Genomic DNA, 18,074 nt, shown 5'->3' on the forward strand with positions numbered 1-18,074 from the left:
AAAGATGTTTTATTTTACTTTTTTCCATCTTAATAGTAGTATAAAATCTCAATGGGCTTAAGTAAAAATATATTTACGAAAATACTCTTTACCTCTATTCCAAACAAACTCGGATTATTGATCAAAAATTATGAAAAACGAAATATTTCGGTCTAACTAAATTATAAAGTGATTTGAACCTAATCACATCAGGAAAAAAAAGAAGTGACATTTATTACCAGTAATGAGATAAAAACAAGATTGCATTTGAGAAAAATGCTATACCACCGCATGGTTCAAATTTCATAGCTGTACATCAAAGGACAAGAAAGTAGGCCACATCATCAAAATCTAGGACAAAGTTCAATTTTTCAACTAAAACTGTGCACATGGGCAAAATGTCATTGCTGTACATCAAAGGACAAGAAAGTAGGTGACTGTCCCCTTGGGCAAGGCATAATTTTGACCCAAGGGTTTATTAACAATCTTGATACAGGTCCACCAAACAACATTTCAAGTCAAATATCTAAGCTATAGCTTTCACCCATTCAGAAAACATTTGTTTCATTTTCTGTTTTTACTACGTGTACATAATGAGAATCACTGCCCCCGGGCAGGGCCAATTTTTGACATTTGAACAACTTTGGCGGAGGACCTATAGATGATATTATATATCAAACATCAAAGCTCTATGCCTTGAACCTTCAGACAAATTTTTTTTCCACTATAATTATGTACATAATGAAAATCAATGACCCAGGGGCGGAACCAATTTTGATCCCTGGGCTATAATTTGAACAATCTTGCTAGAGGTTCACTACACAATGTTTCATGCAAAATACCTTAACTCTATCCTTTGTAAATTTAGAGAAGATGATTTTTTAAGTTTTAACTATAAACATATAAGATAAACCTATGGCTCCCAGGGGCGGGGCTAACTAATTTTGACACAAGAGGCAAAATTTGAACAACTTTGGTAGAGTACCTTTAGATGATATTATTTAACAAATATTAAAGCTCTAAGCCTTGTACCTTCAGACAATAAGATTTTTTTATATTTTTTACTATATGTATTTATTGAAATCAATGACCCCCAGGGCGGGGGCAATTTTGGCCCCAGGGCTATAATTTTAACAATCTTGCTAGAGGTTTACAACACATTTTTTCATGCAAAATATCTAACCTCTAGCATTTGTCAATTGCTAGAAGAATTGTTTTTGAGTTTTTACTATAAACATATAAGGAAAACCAATGACCCCTGGGGCGGGGCCGATTTTGACCCCAGGGCTATAATTTGAACAACCTGGGTAGATGTCTACCAGACAATGCCTTATGCAAAATATCTAAGCTCTAGGCCTTTTGGGTCTTTACAAGAAGGTGTTTTAAGTTTTTACTATATGTACATATAGCGAAAATCAATGACCCCGGGGCGGGGCCAATTTTGACCCAAGGACTATAATTTGAACAATTTTGGTAAGGGTCTACCATATGATGCCTTATGCAAAATATCTAAGCTCTAGGCCTTCAATGACCCCGGGGCGGGGCCGATTTTGACCCAAGGGCTATAATTTGAACAATCTTGGTAAGGGTCTACCAGATGATGCCTTATGCAAAATATCTAAGCTCTAGGCCTTCAATGACCCCGGGGCGGGGCCGATTTTGACCCAAGGGCTATAATTTGAACAATCTTGGTAAGGGTCTACCAGATGATGCCTTATGCAAAATATCTAAGCTCTAGGCCTTTTGGGTTTTTACAAGAAGGTATTTTAGGTTTTTACTATATGTACATAGTGAAAATCTATGACCCCCGGGGTGGGGCCAATTTTGACCCCAGGGCTATAATTTGAACAATCTTGTTAGAGGTCTACCAGACAATGCCTTATGCAAAATATCTAAGCTCTAGGCCTTTTGGGTCTTTACAAGAAGATTTTTTTAATTTATTCTTATAATTCCTTTTGGTTGCCATGGCAACCAGATTTCTGCATGGAAAGAAATTCTTTGAACAACTTTGGAAGCTCTTCACCCAAGGAACAATCCTGCCAAGTTTGGTTGAAATTGGAATAGTGGTTTTTCACAAGAAAATTTTTAAGTTCACTATATAATCTATATAACACACACACAAACACACACACACCAAAACACACAAACACACACAGGTGAATCGCTATATTCCGCCGCATCGCAGATGCTGCGGTGGCATAAAAACTGTTATCTGTCGAATTGTATTAAATTACACTTGCTACAACTGGACCTATGAAACGAATTTCTTTGACAAAGTAGCATTTTCTATTCATTTTAAAAAAAGATAAATCAAGTCACGCGAGGTGAATATTTGGACAATGCGAATACGTACCAAAATTGCATTAACAAAAAACTACTTGCATTTGTATGTGCTATGTTCACTAAGAATGAAGTTGTGACCAAAAATAAGTTTTTATCTTTATCCTTCCGTTATCAAATAATTTAGGCTTACTTGACTTGTAATTGCACGATGGCCAGTGCTTGATCAGAAGGTGTTTCGCGGTATCATTAAATTTATGAAATCATTGAGCTACGAGGGTTTATCAATAAATTCGTAAACTAATTCAATAGCGTCAAAACTACTCGTCCGTTTAAAATGAAACTTTAAACGCTGTGAAAACAGGTTATTTCAATTTGAACCGTACTATGTACACAACTTTTACGTCATCACTTATGACGTCATAAACCGAAAATGACGTCATGGAGCGGGCGACCGTTCGAAAAAGGGGCCACACAGTGTCAACGAACAGCGCATAGTTATAAAATTTTACACAAAACTCGGAAAGTCTTTTTCCGATATTTGTAATTTCCAAACCGTTTACGGAGAGGCTGCTCTGTTAAAGGGTGCCAGTTCAAAGTGGATGAAGCAGTTTAAAGACGGTAGAGAGGCAACTGAAGACGACAGTTGTGCAGGTAGACCAGTGACTGTAACAGGTGAAGACACAGTGACTGCCATACAGGAGTACATACTCCGAGATAAACGAGTAAGTGTGGAGCTAGAAACAGATGGGTGCATCGTTTGTTGACGTCTGGGCAGATGGGGATAAGGGTGAAAATGTGTCAGCAGTACGACAGGAGGTATCGTGAAGAAGTGATAACTTTCTAAAGCGAGTGATAACATGAACTATTATGAAACACTACTTAGAACGGAACTCATGGCGGCAATAAGGAGAAAGCGTCCACATCTACTTAGGTCAGGATTTATAGTACATCACAACAACGCACCGAGTCATTTAAGCCACGTTGTCATGGATGCACTAGAAAAACTCGATGTCGAACTGTTACCGCACCCACCCTACAGCCCGGACCTAGCAATTTGTGACTTCTTGCTGTTTCCAACTTAAAAAAAACAGTCTGCGTGGTACGAAATTTGAGTCCAGAGAGGAACTGAGGTGTGCCGTGGAAAGACACCTGCAGGAGATGCCACGAGACGGGCTACAACACGTGTTCGAGTCATGGTTCGAGAGATTGGACAAGTGCAAATCATGCATGGGACGTTACTTTGAGAAGGAGTAATTATTTAGGTACTGTGTTCAAAAAATGTATGATAAGGAAAACATATTTTTTAAAGGAAAAAAGCCTAGGTTTGTGAAATTCGTTGAGGACATTGCCCATGACAAGTCTTTATTTCCTTTTTTAAAAGTTAAAGTAGGTCAAAGGTCAAGGTCATAGGGACATTTAGTTTAATCAATAACCGGAGACCGAATAAGCCTATTTTTGTAAAAATTTCCTTATGCATAATCCTAAGACTATAAATGACCCCTGCTAATTTGAATAGACATTACAGTTAAGATACAAAATAAGGTGTTAGTCAAAACATAAACAAAAATGATGCATCATAAAAAAACAATATGGTGATGTTTATTTTCTGTTGATATACCAAAAATAAGAATGCCCTAATTTTAAGCATGGAATTGTTATGTTAACTGGAAAAATGTAAATTCATGTTTCTTTTTAATATAGCAAGTTCTAGTTACATCTCTTCATTTTGTTAATTTCCTTTCTATTTAGCACAAAAGAGGCATGTATATGTTTGTTTGTTTTTTGGTTTTACGTCACATCGACACAGTAAAGGTCATATCGCGACGTTCCAGCTTTACTGGTGGAGGAAGATGTCAGGTGCCCCTCCGTGCAGTATTTCAGGCACGAACGGGCACCTGAGTAGAACCACCGACGTTCCGTAAGCTAGCTGGATGACATGTATATGTGATCATATAAGTGCAATTATATATACACATCATCACTGACATAGATATGTGACATCTCAACAATACAATTGATCTTTAGTAAAGACATTAATGATTTTGAAGCTATGAATACCAGAAAAGGATAAAATTGCATTATTTGTTTTTTAATTGGTATACTTCCAGAGTCATCTTCACTATAACATAAGTTATCTTTTAGAATTGTTGAAAATCTGAAATATGTGTTAGAAATGTTATCATATTAAGGGATTTTGTTTTGTAGTTTACGTTTCTTACCAAATGACAAAGGTTTTTTACCGAAGGACAAATATGCTCCACCACTGTTCTTACGTGACCAGTTCATACACCATTTGTACCAGCGGCAATTACTTCAGGCTGTACCAGCAAATTCAACATTGAAACTTATTGCTTCCTCCGGTTTTAGGAATTAACAAAAATAATATACTAAAGGCACTTCTTTCACTGGGGAATAGTTAGAAATTATAGAACCAGGTAATAGCTTATAACCTTAAGAATATATGAGCCGCGTCATGACAAAACCAACGTAATGCGTTTTCGACCAGCATGGATCCATACCAGCCTGCGCATCCGCGGATGCGCAGGCTGGTATGGATCCATGCTGGTCGCAAACCCATTACGTTGGTTTTGTCATGACACGGCTCATATATTTAATGCATTTTGAAATCAGGACAATTTTAAAATTTTCTACTCTGCGTAAAAGCAGAATCGTTTAGTATGTTAATATTAAAATATGTTATGTTTTATTAAACATTACTGTTCGTCAATCGTCAAATAATAGTTATGAAAACTGCTGAAACTAGGGTTTCCGTTGCATTAACCTAAATTTGTCAAGTCTTTTGACTTGCTAGCCCTTCCAATTGATAGTATTATGTAACGAATGTTGTCTACTAATTCAATATAAACTTGGATTGATTTGACATAGTCACGAAAAAAAAAATTCATGAAAGAGTGAAATGTCAATTAGGTGCCTCTTCTGTTTGCGATTATGTCTCTTTTAGACAATTCTGCTTGAAAGATCAATTCTTAATTTCGGAGAATTTATCGGTTTCGGACCATTTAGTTGGCTCATGTCGTTATGGTAATGCTCTAAGTAAGGACGAATGTTTAATTTGTTTTACCGACATGAACGACAAAAACAGTTATATTTTCTTATAAAAAAGGATGGTTACAAAAATTTAGATTTATTTCATTTTTCTAAAATATCCGATCATGGAAGTGTTGTTTGCTTAATCAAATATGTTTTATTTTCTTCTACATTGATTTTTCAAATACCAAGAATGCTTAGCTTGAATTTTATTGCATACATGATTTGGCAATACATGATTTGTGTGTGGGTAGTTAACTGCAAATCAAATTACTCATTATCCTTCATTTTGTCTAAAATAACAAATAAAGGCTTATCCGGAGTATAACTCACTATAAGACTCCAAACTTGGTATGCATGCTTCTTTCAATAACCCGAAGACGAAGTGCAGTGCACAAGAACCGGTACCCTGCACTTCTAATTTTTAGCTCACCTGAGCATATGCTCAGGGTGAGCTATTAGGATCACTCTTCGTCCGTCGTCTGTCGTCCGTCGTACGTCGTCCGTTGTACGTTCACACTTTGAAAACGACATCTCCTCTGAAACCATAAGGCAGGTCATAATGAAACTTTACAGGGATGTTCCTTGTGTGAAGCCTTAACAAAGTTGTTCAAAGAATTCCATTCCATGCAGAACTCTGGTTGCCATGGCAACCAAAAGAAAAAACTTTAAATATCTTCTTCTAAAACACCCAAAGAGCTAGAGCTTAGATATTTGGCATGAAACATCTTCTAGTGAGTGTCTACCAAGTTTGTTCAAATAAAAGCCCTTGGGTCAAAGTTGGCCCCGCCCCAGGGGTTCATTGATTTTTCCTATATGTATAAAGTAAAAAGTTAAAAAAATCTTCTTTTAAAGAACCCAAAGAGCTAGAGCTAAGATATTTAGCATGAAACATTTTCTAATGGATGTCTACCAAGTTTGTTCAAATAAGAGCCCTGGTGTCAAAATTGGCCCCGCCCCGGGGGATATTGATTTTCCCTATATATGTATAGCAGAAACTTAAAAATCTTCTTCAAAAAAAACCCCGAATAGCTAGAGTGTAGATATTCATGAAACATCTTCTTGTAAGTGCCTACAAAGATTGTTCAAATAAAAGCCCTGGGGTCAAAATTGGCCCTGCCCCAGGGGTGTCATTGTTCTTAAATATATTTGCAAAGACAAAACTTAAAAAAACTTCTTTTGAAAAATCCAACGAGCTAGACCTTTGATGTCTAGCATGAAACATCTTCTAATGGGTGTCTACCAAGTTTGTTCAAATAAAAGCCATGGGGTTTAAACTTGCCCCGCTCCGGGGAGCCTATATACAGGTGAGCGACTTCAGGGCCATCATGGCCCTCTTGTTTGAGTTATTGCCCTTTATTGATTTTCATATTTTAATTTTGTCCGGGCCATTTCTCCCAAATTACAAAAGCTATGAACGTGAAACTTTATAGGATGATAGATCTCATTAGGAAGAAGTGCAGTGCACATGAACCATACTCTGTACTTCTTATTTTTCGAGTAATTGCCCTTTGTTAATTTTCATACTTTATTTTTGTTCGGGTCATTTTACATAAACAATAAAAGCTATTTACTTGAAACTTCATAGGATGTTAGATCTTATTAAGAAGAAGTGCAGTGCACAAGAATTAGTACTATGCACTTCTAATTTTTTGTGTTATTGCCCTGTGTTAATTTTTATACTTTATTTTTGTCTGGGCCATTTCTCCTAAACTATAAAAGTTTTAGACATAAAACTTTATAGGATAATAGATACTATTTACAAGGCGACACATCCGACTCACGGAGTTCTGGTTTTAAAAAAGTAAGAAAAACAACACACTTCAACAAAAAACTTTATCACAAAAGTTGAACGATACCTCGGACTTAAATATTCTTAAATCATTGAAAAATATTTAATACAGAGGATAGGTTGGCCTACGTGACAAAGACCAACCAAATGACGCAATAAATTTATGTCATCAAGTTTTAATTAGGAATCTTATTTGTGTCATTGTTTAATTAAAAGTAGTACTTTTTAAAAAAAAAAAAAGATTCCTTTTGCAAATATTTAATATAAGTCTGAACTAACGTCGTAAGACTTATTAAGTAACAATGTTGTGGTGATACAATGGCTAAGAATAAAATAATGCACAAGAAAAAGGAAATAAAAGTACACGATAACCTTGAATTTAATTAATGATTATTGTATGTAAATATTTGTTTAACAAAGCGACCGTTTAATATGTGTTTACATTCAATAAGATTTATTGATAAAAAACAAACCTTTTGATTGAAATGTCTAGAGCAGCGCTAATTTATAGCAATTGATCATGATGAAGCTGAAATGACATTCAAGTTGTTTATCATTGTGTTGAATGGTAACATAAGAAGAACTTATTCTGCAGTGTGTGAATGGGAAAACTGGATTGCAAATAATAAAAATATCAACATTTGTTTTATCGGAAGAATTTAAACATTTTTCCTAATAACATCATTCTTGCATACATCATTGTTTCATATGTCTTGAGTGAATATCTTAGTAACGTTTGATAATAACGATAAGTTCCTAAGGGAATAAAACATATCAATATAAATAAAATTGAGCAGATCTATACTTGATTTCCAACATTTCCATCATTCATTCAAAATCATAAGTTATTTATTATTGCTTTAGATTTAATATACATTTTGAAATATCACTTTTTAAATCAATTCATAAATATGAATGTTCATGCTAGCACGAGTTTTATACTAAATCATTTGAACTCTTACACATCTGACAAGGTGTTAGGACTAGTAACTGTGTACGAGTCCAATATAATCAGTATTGTACTCAACAAAATATAATGACATATATCTCAAAATAAATGTATTTTGTCAATAAGAATAATCTCGAAAATTTAAATCATCTATAATGCAAAACTGCGCAAAACCATGTTTGGCTTTATATCTTCTGATTACGTCAATATATAATAGAATATAATCATATCCCGGACTAATATAGAACTCAGTTACATTATTTTTATACTGTTTACGACATCAATAAACTATATATTTAGTTTCCTACACAAATGAACGTATCGTGCATGAAAAAATATAATACCTTTTACCTTAAAAGTAATAACATTTCATATATTAGTGCAATTTTCTTTTTCTTGAATTTCGTCCCTACATCTGAATTACTAGGAAGACTTTAAATTAGTATAACATTAGCTAAAATCCTCCCGGACAATTCTAAAAGATCTAAACGTTTGATACGAAAACAAGTAAATTATGCGTAATTTTAATTCAATTATTGTGAAATAACCGTAAATCTATCATGTGAAATGATTAATTAATGTTTAAGACACCTTTAAATGGTAGTGAAGTTTACCACAATCCTGGTGGTGCAAAGATTTTCTGGTTGCTGTTATTTATTTACTAACAACGATTAGGCCTTTACTTTGCAAATACTCTGAAAAATGTCTTCAGGTTAACTAGAAATCAAATTATGAAGAAAGATATCGTGCTTTTAATAACAATCTGAGGTTTAAGGTTTTTTAGAGATTCTGTTTTTCTCTATTTCAAGGCTTTTTTGTATTATCAGGTTTGTTTTGTATCGTGTTTTTAAATCAGTTTTTTCCCCAATAATATGGCGTATGTGGGACTTGTAGGACTCCGTAACATCGTGTAACAAAGTACAGGCAGATTTACAATTCTTTGTTATGTTTCTCTACATATGGTAAATAATATGTGGCAAATGAGTATGTTTAAAATATCGTTTTGGTGCAAGTGGGGGCATGGGGGTGAGTAGGGCACATGCACTTATAACAATGTTATTTCTCGTAATGAGAGACTCAATAAAACAGATAAAAAGTTTTGAGAGGACGGGCAAAAGAAAATGATATGCCGAAATAAGATCCAGTTTTAAAGGCCATAAACGTCGAAGACATGAAATAGATGCGAATTAGTAACTCAAGTAATGCAATTAATTCGTTAATGTTCATCATACATTACTTCATGATATTTTTGTGTCATTTAATACGTTTCCATTAGAATCTGCAATGATATCATAAGTCATAAAATGCTTTATAATTAACCATTAGATACGTCATTTATAACAGACAGTTAAATATCAGGAAACTGTCCTGAGTGTGAACTCTTTTTAACCTTTTATGCTACTTCATGTAGTCAAAGTCTATAAATCGGAAAGCCATAAGGGAATGACGTCAGAATATATTTAAGAGATATTTGTAGACTCTGCATTATGCATTATTTAAACTATATCTAATAATATATTTAAAGTAACAAAAAAACTGTAAAATTATTTTGTTTCCATAATTGTATGGTCGATTTAAAAATGTGTTGATAAAATGAAATGTCCTTTACATTGAAAACTCATGAATATGGATATAATGATGTGCTGCCATTTTAAATAAGATGTTTATATTGACCGCTTATCAATAATTTCGTGCACATGCCATTCACTCTTAAGAAACTATGCAAACGTATTTGTTTCATAAATGTATTTTGAAGTATTTTTTCAAAAACAAACAATATGATTTCAAACTAAAGGCAGCAGATGTATAATTTTATACACTTCAAAGATGATTGTTTTCTAAGCGCATTTTATTATATTACTGTGATTATAATATACCTTTTTCAACGTTATATCAACTTATGAGTATTCCCTTACTAAAAACAAAATTAACGTGTTTGTAACACAAATGTGTGCACGTGTATATTTAAAAAAATAACGTTTGTACATTTTGTGTCTCTCCACTGTATACATTTAAACATGTAAACTAATAATTTTTTACCTCTGAATTTAGAAAATATATAACACTAGGACTGTTTTGATAATCCGGTATTATTCTCGACTTTTCTGTTATAAAGCTAAAAATGACAAAGAAATATTTTGCTTAAATTTAGAATTTTTCTTTGCTAACCCATAACATCTTTAGCGCATGACACTATAGCCCACCTTTCTAGATGACACACCCTTTGCACCCTTATATTAGAATTAACTTAAAGATAAAGACTTGTACATTATCCTCCTTTCAATCATTGCTTGCGGAGAATAAGATCTTCAAAAACGAATTCATCAAGGCTAGTCAAGTGTATCAAATGAGAGTTATAAATAGTGCTAACCTAAAACTGTCTGGTTTTCCGTATAAGACCTTCCATAATTAGCATAACCTATTAGCATTCTAGCATGACTTGTATTCCTTATGGATATTTTACTAAATGGTTAGACAAGATTGGTATGATCTAAGTCTGCTCCTCCAAGCTGTATAATGAAGTAAGCAATTTGGAGTCATTATCTATAAAGTATAGTGACGCCTCTGAAAGCTATATGGAATTTCAAGGCATCTCTTGTTAGATTTTTTAAAGTATTATAATGTGTACGATTTCTTGCAATTTACCGCCTACATGATGATGTATTAAATTATCCGTGGCTAATTGGTTTAGAAGACTGGCTTGGAAGTACTTGCCTCTCACAACTGCGGGTTTGAATCTTTTAAGAAGGGAATCTGTTATAATTCTTTTATATGATGAATCTATAGAAATATTGGGATGACATCCAAAGTCGTTTTCTCAGTAAAGATGAGAGGTTGCCACTTTACATAATATACATTGTCCTAAATCAAATTCCCACTCAAAAACAAAAACAAAATAGATCATTTGAACTTTTATATATGCGACTTCTCATTCTCTCGTGAATTCAGACCACTTGGGGGTATACGTTTGCAGTACGAATGCGTAATGTGTTTGGATAATTAATTTTCTCAAAGGTTTCATTCGTTTGAAAATCATTACATTTAAAAGAATTTTCGCAAGGAGAAACAAGCCGAGTCAGATCTTAATATGTTTGACAACCAAACAATATATATATATTCACTTATTTACCACCGATATTAATTTTTAGATATAACTAGTATATTTATCAAAAGGGTGTGATCTCCTGTAAATTGTATCCTGGTATAAAAAAATATCTTTCGACCCCTTTTCAGATCTCGCTTTGGTGTTTTTTTGCTTTTGCCAATAGTTCATAATCAACTTTTAAAGATGACTGGCTATGTGACTAAACCGTCCGAATCAAGCATTATATTTGAGCAAAACCACAATTTAAGCATTGGAATTAGGTTTATTTAAAACATATTTATCTTAGCCCGAAATCTCTTGCGAAACAAGTTCTTGCAACTTATATTAATCACTTTCAAGTCCGCTTACTGGAACTAACAAGTACTGATGTCAAAATTATGTGAAATCATGATCCCTAGATTGGGAGACATACCTCTTAACAAACTAGGCCACCCTCTTATCTTGAAACGAATTAATCCCGAGATAAATACATCGCAAATGTAAAACAAAATATAGTATACTAGTATTACTGACTTCAGTTAACGCTATAATCTTAACACTTTACCTGCTCAACGTTGAATTTTGAACGATCAATTACTTTTTAAATCAAAATAATTGCCTTACCTTATTTACATACACGTATAAGCTTGCCTTATTTAAATATAATACTGGTAAAAGATTTCCTTATTTATCTAAATACCGGTATACCAGTACCTTATTTGAATACCGGTATAACCTGACCTTCTTTGAATACCGGTATAACATGACCTTCTTTAAATATCGGTATAACATTTCCTTCTGTAAAAGCCCGTATAATATTTCCTTATTTGATAAAATTAACTTTTAAAAAAGAATAAAAAGCATTCATAATCATGGTGTTAATTTTGACAATTTATGACAACATAAAAGTATATTTAATAGTAATGCATTTCCTTATTAATGTTTGTTTAAATACTGACAAACAACCTATCCCTGTGTCGTTGTTGCTTACGATAAAATACAGATATTTAATGAAGTTTAATCGATTACTTAAACACGCTATTTTAAATTGTTTTATAATCACTTGTTTTTCTACCAATCATGTGTCACTGATGCGATACTATTTTTTTCATTATAGATACCTTATGTTTACGATAAGATTAATTAATAGGTTGATACATTTATCAAAGCTCAAAAGTGTGGCCATACTACACGGACAGACAATACTAAAAATAATTTTGCAAGGTTATGCTCTTTTTTACTTGGATGTATTTACCTCGTTAATATTTTTAAGGTAAATTAAAAAAATATATCTCACAGATTTTCAATTAAAACTTGAAGTAAATTTTCATTAACAAGTTAAACGTTTTTACATATAAAATGTTATATTTTTGTTTTAAAAATTGTCTATGCATGCCATTATACTCTCAACTCCTTCATCAGTCATAATTTTGTTTTAACGCTGCACTTTGACATTAAAAATGATAGTGTCGAAAGCAACAAGTCATATACTCTATCAGATACACACCTTCGTATTGAAAATGAGCTCCTGGGAAAACGTAAAAGTCTTCCCAGATAACACTTGAGATATCTTGTAATTAATCCCATTTGCTGCATATGTTTATACAATACGTATATGTGAGCTACTTGAACAATCTGATATGTTCAGTCCTAAATGAATACATTGCTAAATAGATATAAATGTATATATAACGAAGCTTCGTGCTATTTCATTGTAGGAATATGTGACATAATCAGAAAGTGTAGAATCTAAGACTTATAAATGCTACAATCATGTTTTTCTTAATAGATTATGCATTTAAATTTGTAATTAATGAATCACTGGTTCAAACCCTAGGCGAGCTTAATAAATAATCTATGATTCAGAGGATAATGATCATTAATATCACACAAAATATTCAGAAATCATATGGAATAAGTAACCGGTCACTAGCGGCGTAATTGATATTAATTGGTTAGATAATCAGAACAGTCGGGTTAAGTCGACCGCCAAGATAATGTGCTGAAATCGGCATACAAAAGCAACAAAAAAAAACAACAAACAAACAATGCCATTATGCTATTGCTATATTCTTAAGCGCATGTTTACACTGCATATACCTTATTTCCCAGCATACGTCGCAGAAAAGGCATACAGCAGAGTTAGGTCAAAGCAAGTTTAGTAACATGGATGATATGTGGGCCTGTCGTGACCAACTCGAGAGTGACTTATGCTTTGTGGAATACTACTTGGAATATATTTCCGTCTCAATTCCATCAACGATAATGTTCGACGAATAGGACAGTAGACTGAATGGTTTGACCAGTTTGATTGAGTACAGAACTGAACACCTAAAAGGCCAGATAATCCGGCTAATATGGGTTTGTTCGCCAGTAAACATATACTAAAATACAACACACATACATATTTGGTGAAAACAAAACTGAAATCTTTAAAAAAAAACAGATTGAACAATGTTGTCTTTTATTTTTGTTATGTTATGATAATATTTTGATAAAATATGTTTTTCTGAAAGAGAGCCTTAAGCACCTTTTCGTGAGTTAGCTAAACATAAATACAGGCAAAAACACGATAAACAACAACATTGAGACCTAAGACCTTCAAGTTTCAAATTGTCTAACAGTTTAATTTCTAAACTAAAAACGCCATAAAAGAGATGTTTAAAATACCTATTTTATGAATAAAACAAGGATTCATTCACTGTCTGGGCATGGAACAACAACAAACACTTAATGTCATTTATTGAAAATACGCTTAAAGCACATACATGCATAAAAAGTGAGTGAAGTTATGTAAACATCATGTTTTGAAACAAAAGCAGACACAATAATAAAAAAATCGATTAAGCATTCCTTGAGAAGTTTTATTTAATATCTGTAAAGCACAGGGATAGGCTGTTTATGTCTATTGAAACATATATTCTATATGACAAGAAATTACAAAAGGCAAATTAGGTAATTTAACCGGCAGCCTTAAATGATATCGCTGACATAAACGCTATGCTTCTTGTGTTCAGTCAACTTTATATACAACATTCAGGGTAATTATTTTAGATAAACAACAAAGCATAATTTCCTTAATAGTTTGCCTTGGATTATTTACTAACTGGAGCCTTGCAATATTTATTTGATATGCCTGATGCGAAACATATTTGTCTATTTTTTTCTTACTTGTACAATGTACATGTATAATGACTTTTAACCCCTTTTAAGCATACCCCTGACAGTATATAGTCAAGTCTTTACTTAAAGTGTAACCGCTTCCGTGGTCGAGGGGTTAGAGTCGATGACTTTTAATCCAGTTACCTCTCTGGCGTGGGTTCGATCCCCGGGAGATGATTTGGTAGTTTAGCGCGGAGGAAGGTAGTCTAGCACTGGTGTAGCTCTCCAGTAACGATGGATAGGAAACTTCCAGCCTATATGACTGAAATACTGTTGGGAAAAGGCGTAAAATGAAACAAACAAACAAACAAAACAAAGTGTGGTGTTATCCGTACAAAACAGTGTTATTATATGTTCACTATTAACTTTACTACATATGACTACATACTACATATCACATTCATCAATGTGGGCGTACCATTTATCAATTTAGGGTCAATTTCTGAATACGTATTTTAAACGCCCGATGCATACCATGATTAAACAAGAAATGACGTGGCGACTAATCTATGTCTGCACTAGTCACATATGTAGTGTCAGTTACTACCAGCTGGCGTAGGATTAATAGAGATTGATGCTCAATCCCACGAAGTTGTAAGCAACATTAAAGTAGAGCGTGCACATCGTATGGGCATTACACCAAACATGATCAACGGAAGTAGCAGTGAGGAGATGAAGAAACCGCGCCGAATTGTATGTAAATTCAGCTTTTTTAGGGATAGAGAAATGGTGCGTGGCCAAAGTAAAAACTTAAGAGGGACTAATTTCTATGTTTCCGAGCAATTTCCACCAGATATTATGGCAAAAAGAAGGGAACTGATAAAAAGAATGAAAGATGAGAAGAGAGCCGGAAATCAGGCGTGGGTGTCATACGACACGCTGTTTATCAACGGGAGACCAGTCAAAGATGCATAGGACGGGTCGGATGGATTTAAGTGTTGTGTTTGGAACTGTAATGGGTTAAGTACACGAAAAAGAGATGACTCAAATTTTGTTTCTTTAATATCATGTTATGACATTATTATTCTCACGGAAGCTTGGACTTGTCAATGTAAGTTAGATTATATCATTTGTGATAAGTATGTTGATGAAATTGACGACGATTTGTATACATTAGATAGTCCTTTACCTAGATATTCTATGGACAAGGGAAGTAACTCGCATTGTAATAAATTATTAGATCTATGTAAAGCCACATCAGTTAAAATTGCAAATGGTCGTTTAGGCGCAGATTTTGGTTTAGGAGCGTATACTTGTTATAATCAAAATGGCGCTAGCGTAATCGATTATTTATTGTTAAATGAAAAATATTTTGATTTGATTGAAAAATTTTCTATTATGCCATTTAATGAATTTAGTGACCACGCACCTTTGACATTCAATATTTTATGTCAAATGGATTTAACTACGCCAAACTGTTTTAATTTTGAATATGTTATATGGAATCACGAAAATAAAGAGTTATTTAGGACAGGCCTTATAGAAAAACTGCCTGATATGAATTCCTTATTAGAGAGAAATGAAGATGTAAATACTACCATTGAGTCCTTTACCACATTGATTACAAATGTTGCAGATCCATTATTTGTTAAACATGTCACATCATCACGTAAATTTGAAAAATATGAAGTAGAAGATAGCAGTAAATTGTTTGATTCTGAGTGTAAAGAAGCAAAAAAATTGTACAGAAATGCATTTTTAATGATACACACAGAGATGTTGACAGGTTAGAATTATGTAGATTAAAACAAAGTTATAAAAACATTGTCAAAACGAAACAGAGAAAATATGAATTTAAAAGATGTCAAGAATGACAATAACAGATTATATTGCAGTTTTATTGATTTAAAACGTTGCTTTGATTCAATTTACAGAAATGCTCTTTGGTGGAAGCTTTACAAAAGTGGGTTTAATGGGAAAATGTTACGTATCATACGAAATATGTACCAGTCAGTAAAATCGTGTGTTAAGTCTTGTAATAGTTATTCTGATTATTTTGATATTTCAATAGATCTAAGACAAGGGGAGATAATTTCGCCAGTTATGTTTTCTTTATTTGTAGAAGATTTGGAACTGTTTTTACAAGATAGAATAAATTGTGGTGTAAATTTTCAAGATATTTGTTCAATATTATTGCTCTTTGCAGATGACATGGTCATCTTAGGTCTTACTCCACAAGACTTACAAAACTCTTTAAACAAACTATATGAATATTGTAACAAATGGGGCCTCGAGGTTAATGTTCCAAAAACAAAGATAGTTGTGTTCAGAAAAAGAGGCCGATTGAAAAATGGCGAACTTTGGTTTTATGCAAATGAAAAAGTAAAAGTTGTAAACGATTTCAACTATTTAGGTATTACATTAAATTACACTGGGAATTTTACCTTAAATACACAAACATTGTATGGAAAGGGATTAAAGGCTAGAATGCTCTTGTTTCAAATTTAAAAAGATACAAAAGTAAACCAAAAGTAGCCTTACAATTATTTGATGCTTTTGTTTCATCTATTATTACATACGGTTGTGAAATATGGGGCTTCACTAAATCAAAGCAAATAGAAACATTACATTTGAAATTTTGTAAAACATTACTTGGTGTGCGCCGCTCGTCTTGCAATGTAGCTATTTATTGGGAATAAGGAAGGTACCCTCTATATATTAATAGATATATACGTATTGTTATATATTGCTATAAAATATGTAACAGCGAAAATTTGATAATAAAAAACATCGTTGACAGTTCCATTGCTGATGCTGAAATGAATTAGCCAAATTGGTTTTATAATGTTAAATGTATGTTAGCCAGATATGGATTTTTAGAGATATGGTACAATTTTCGTAATATCAATATTGCTAATATCATTTCAACATTTAAGCAGAGACTGATTGATGAATTTGTGCAGGATTGTAAAGGAGTTATGGAGAGAAGTAGTTCTTAATTAGTTTATAAAAATATTAAAGAGTCGTTTGCTTTTGAACCATATTTCGATAAAATTACTTCAAGAAACCTTAGGACAGCTTTTACAAAATACGTATTTCAGCCCATAGTCTCCGTTTCCAAACTGGAAGGTTCGCTAATAATCAAAAAGATAGAGATCAACGTTATTGTCAAATCTGTAACTTAAACGTAATCGAAGATGAATACCATTTTGTATTTGATCGTCCACAATACAATGTAATTCGTCAAAAATATATAAAGAAATTTTACAGACAAAAACCAAGTATGTTTAAATTTGTAAACCTTTTAAATAGTCAAAATTATTCAGAATTACTTACGTTTAGCAAATATATTTTTGAGGCTTTTGAAATTAGAAATCAAATTCTTTCAAATGTGCCAATGTAACTTCTTGAAGTATGGTAATTCATTTACAATAATATTATATGCACATTTTAAGGATTCCCTTTTTGAACTGTTTAGGTATTTTATTATAGTTCCTATTTTCCATTTTAAGTATCTGTTGAATTCACACATTATCACATAATGCAAGTACATGTGTTTTTTTCTTTGTTCTTTAACATGCAATTACATGTTGCTTTTTTGATTTTCATTATATAATGTATGCATGTTGTTTCTTAAGAAAATATTAGTTCATCCATTATTGTGTTATATATAATAATTTCATTCACTTTTCATCCTATATGTATCGTTCAATATTATATTATATTATATGTATTATTCATTGTTAAACACTAGAAACTGTACAGTTTATGTGTAATAAAATCTGTTCTGTTCTGTTCTGTTCATAACCTTTCCCTTTTTCAATTCATTATTTAAT

This window comes from Ruditapes philippinarum, unplaced genomic scaffold (genome assembly GCF_026571515.1).
Source record: "Ruditapes philippinarum isolate M1 unplaced genomic scaffold, ASM2657151v2 ctg2255_1_1_1_1, whole genome shotgun sequence".
NCBI lineage: Eukaryota > Metazoa > Mollusca > Bivalvia > Venerida > Veneridae > Ruditapes > Ruditapes philippinarum.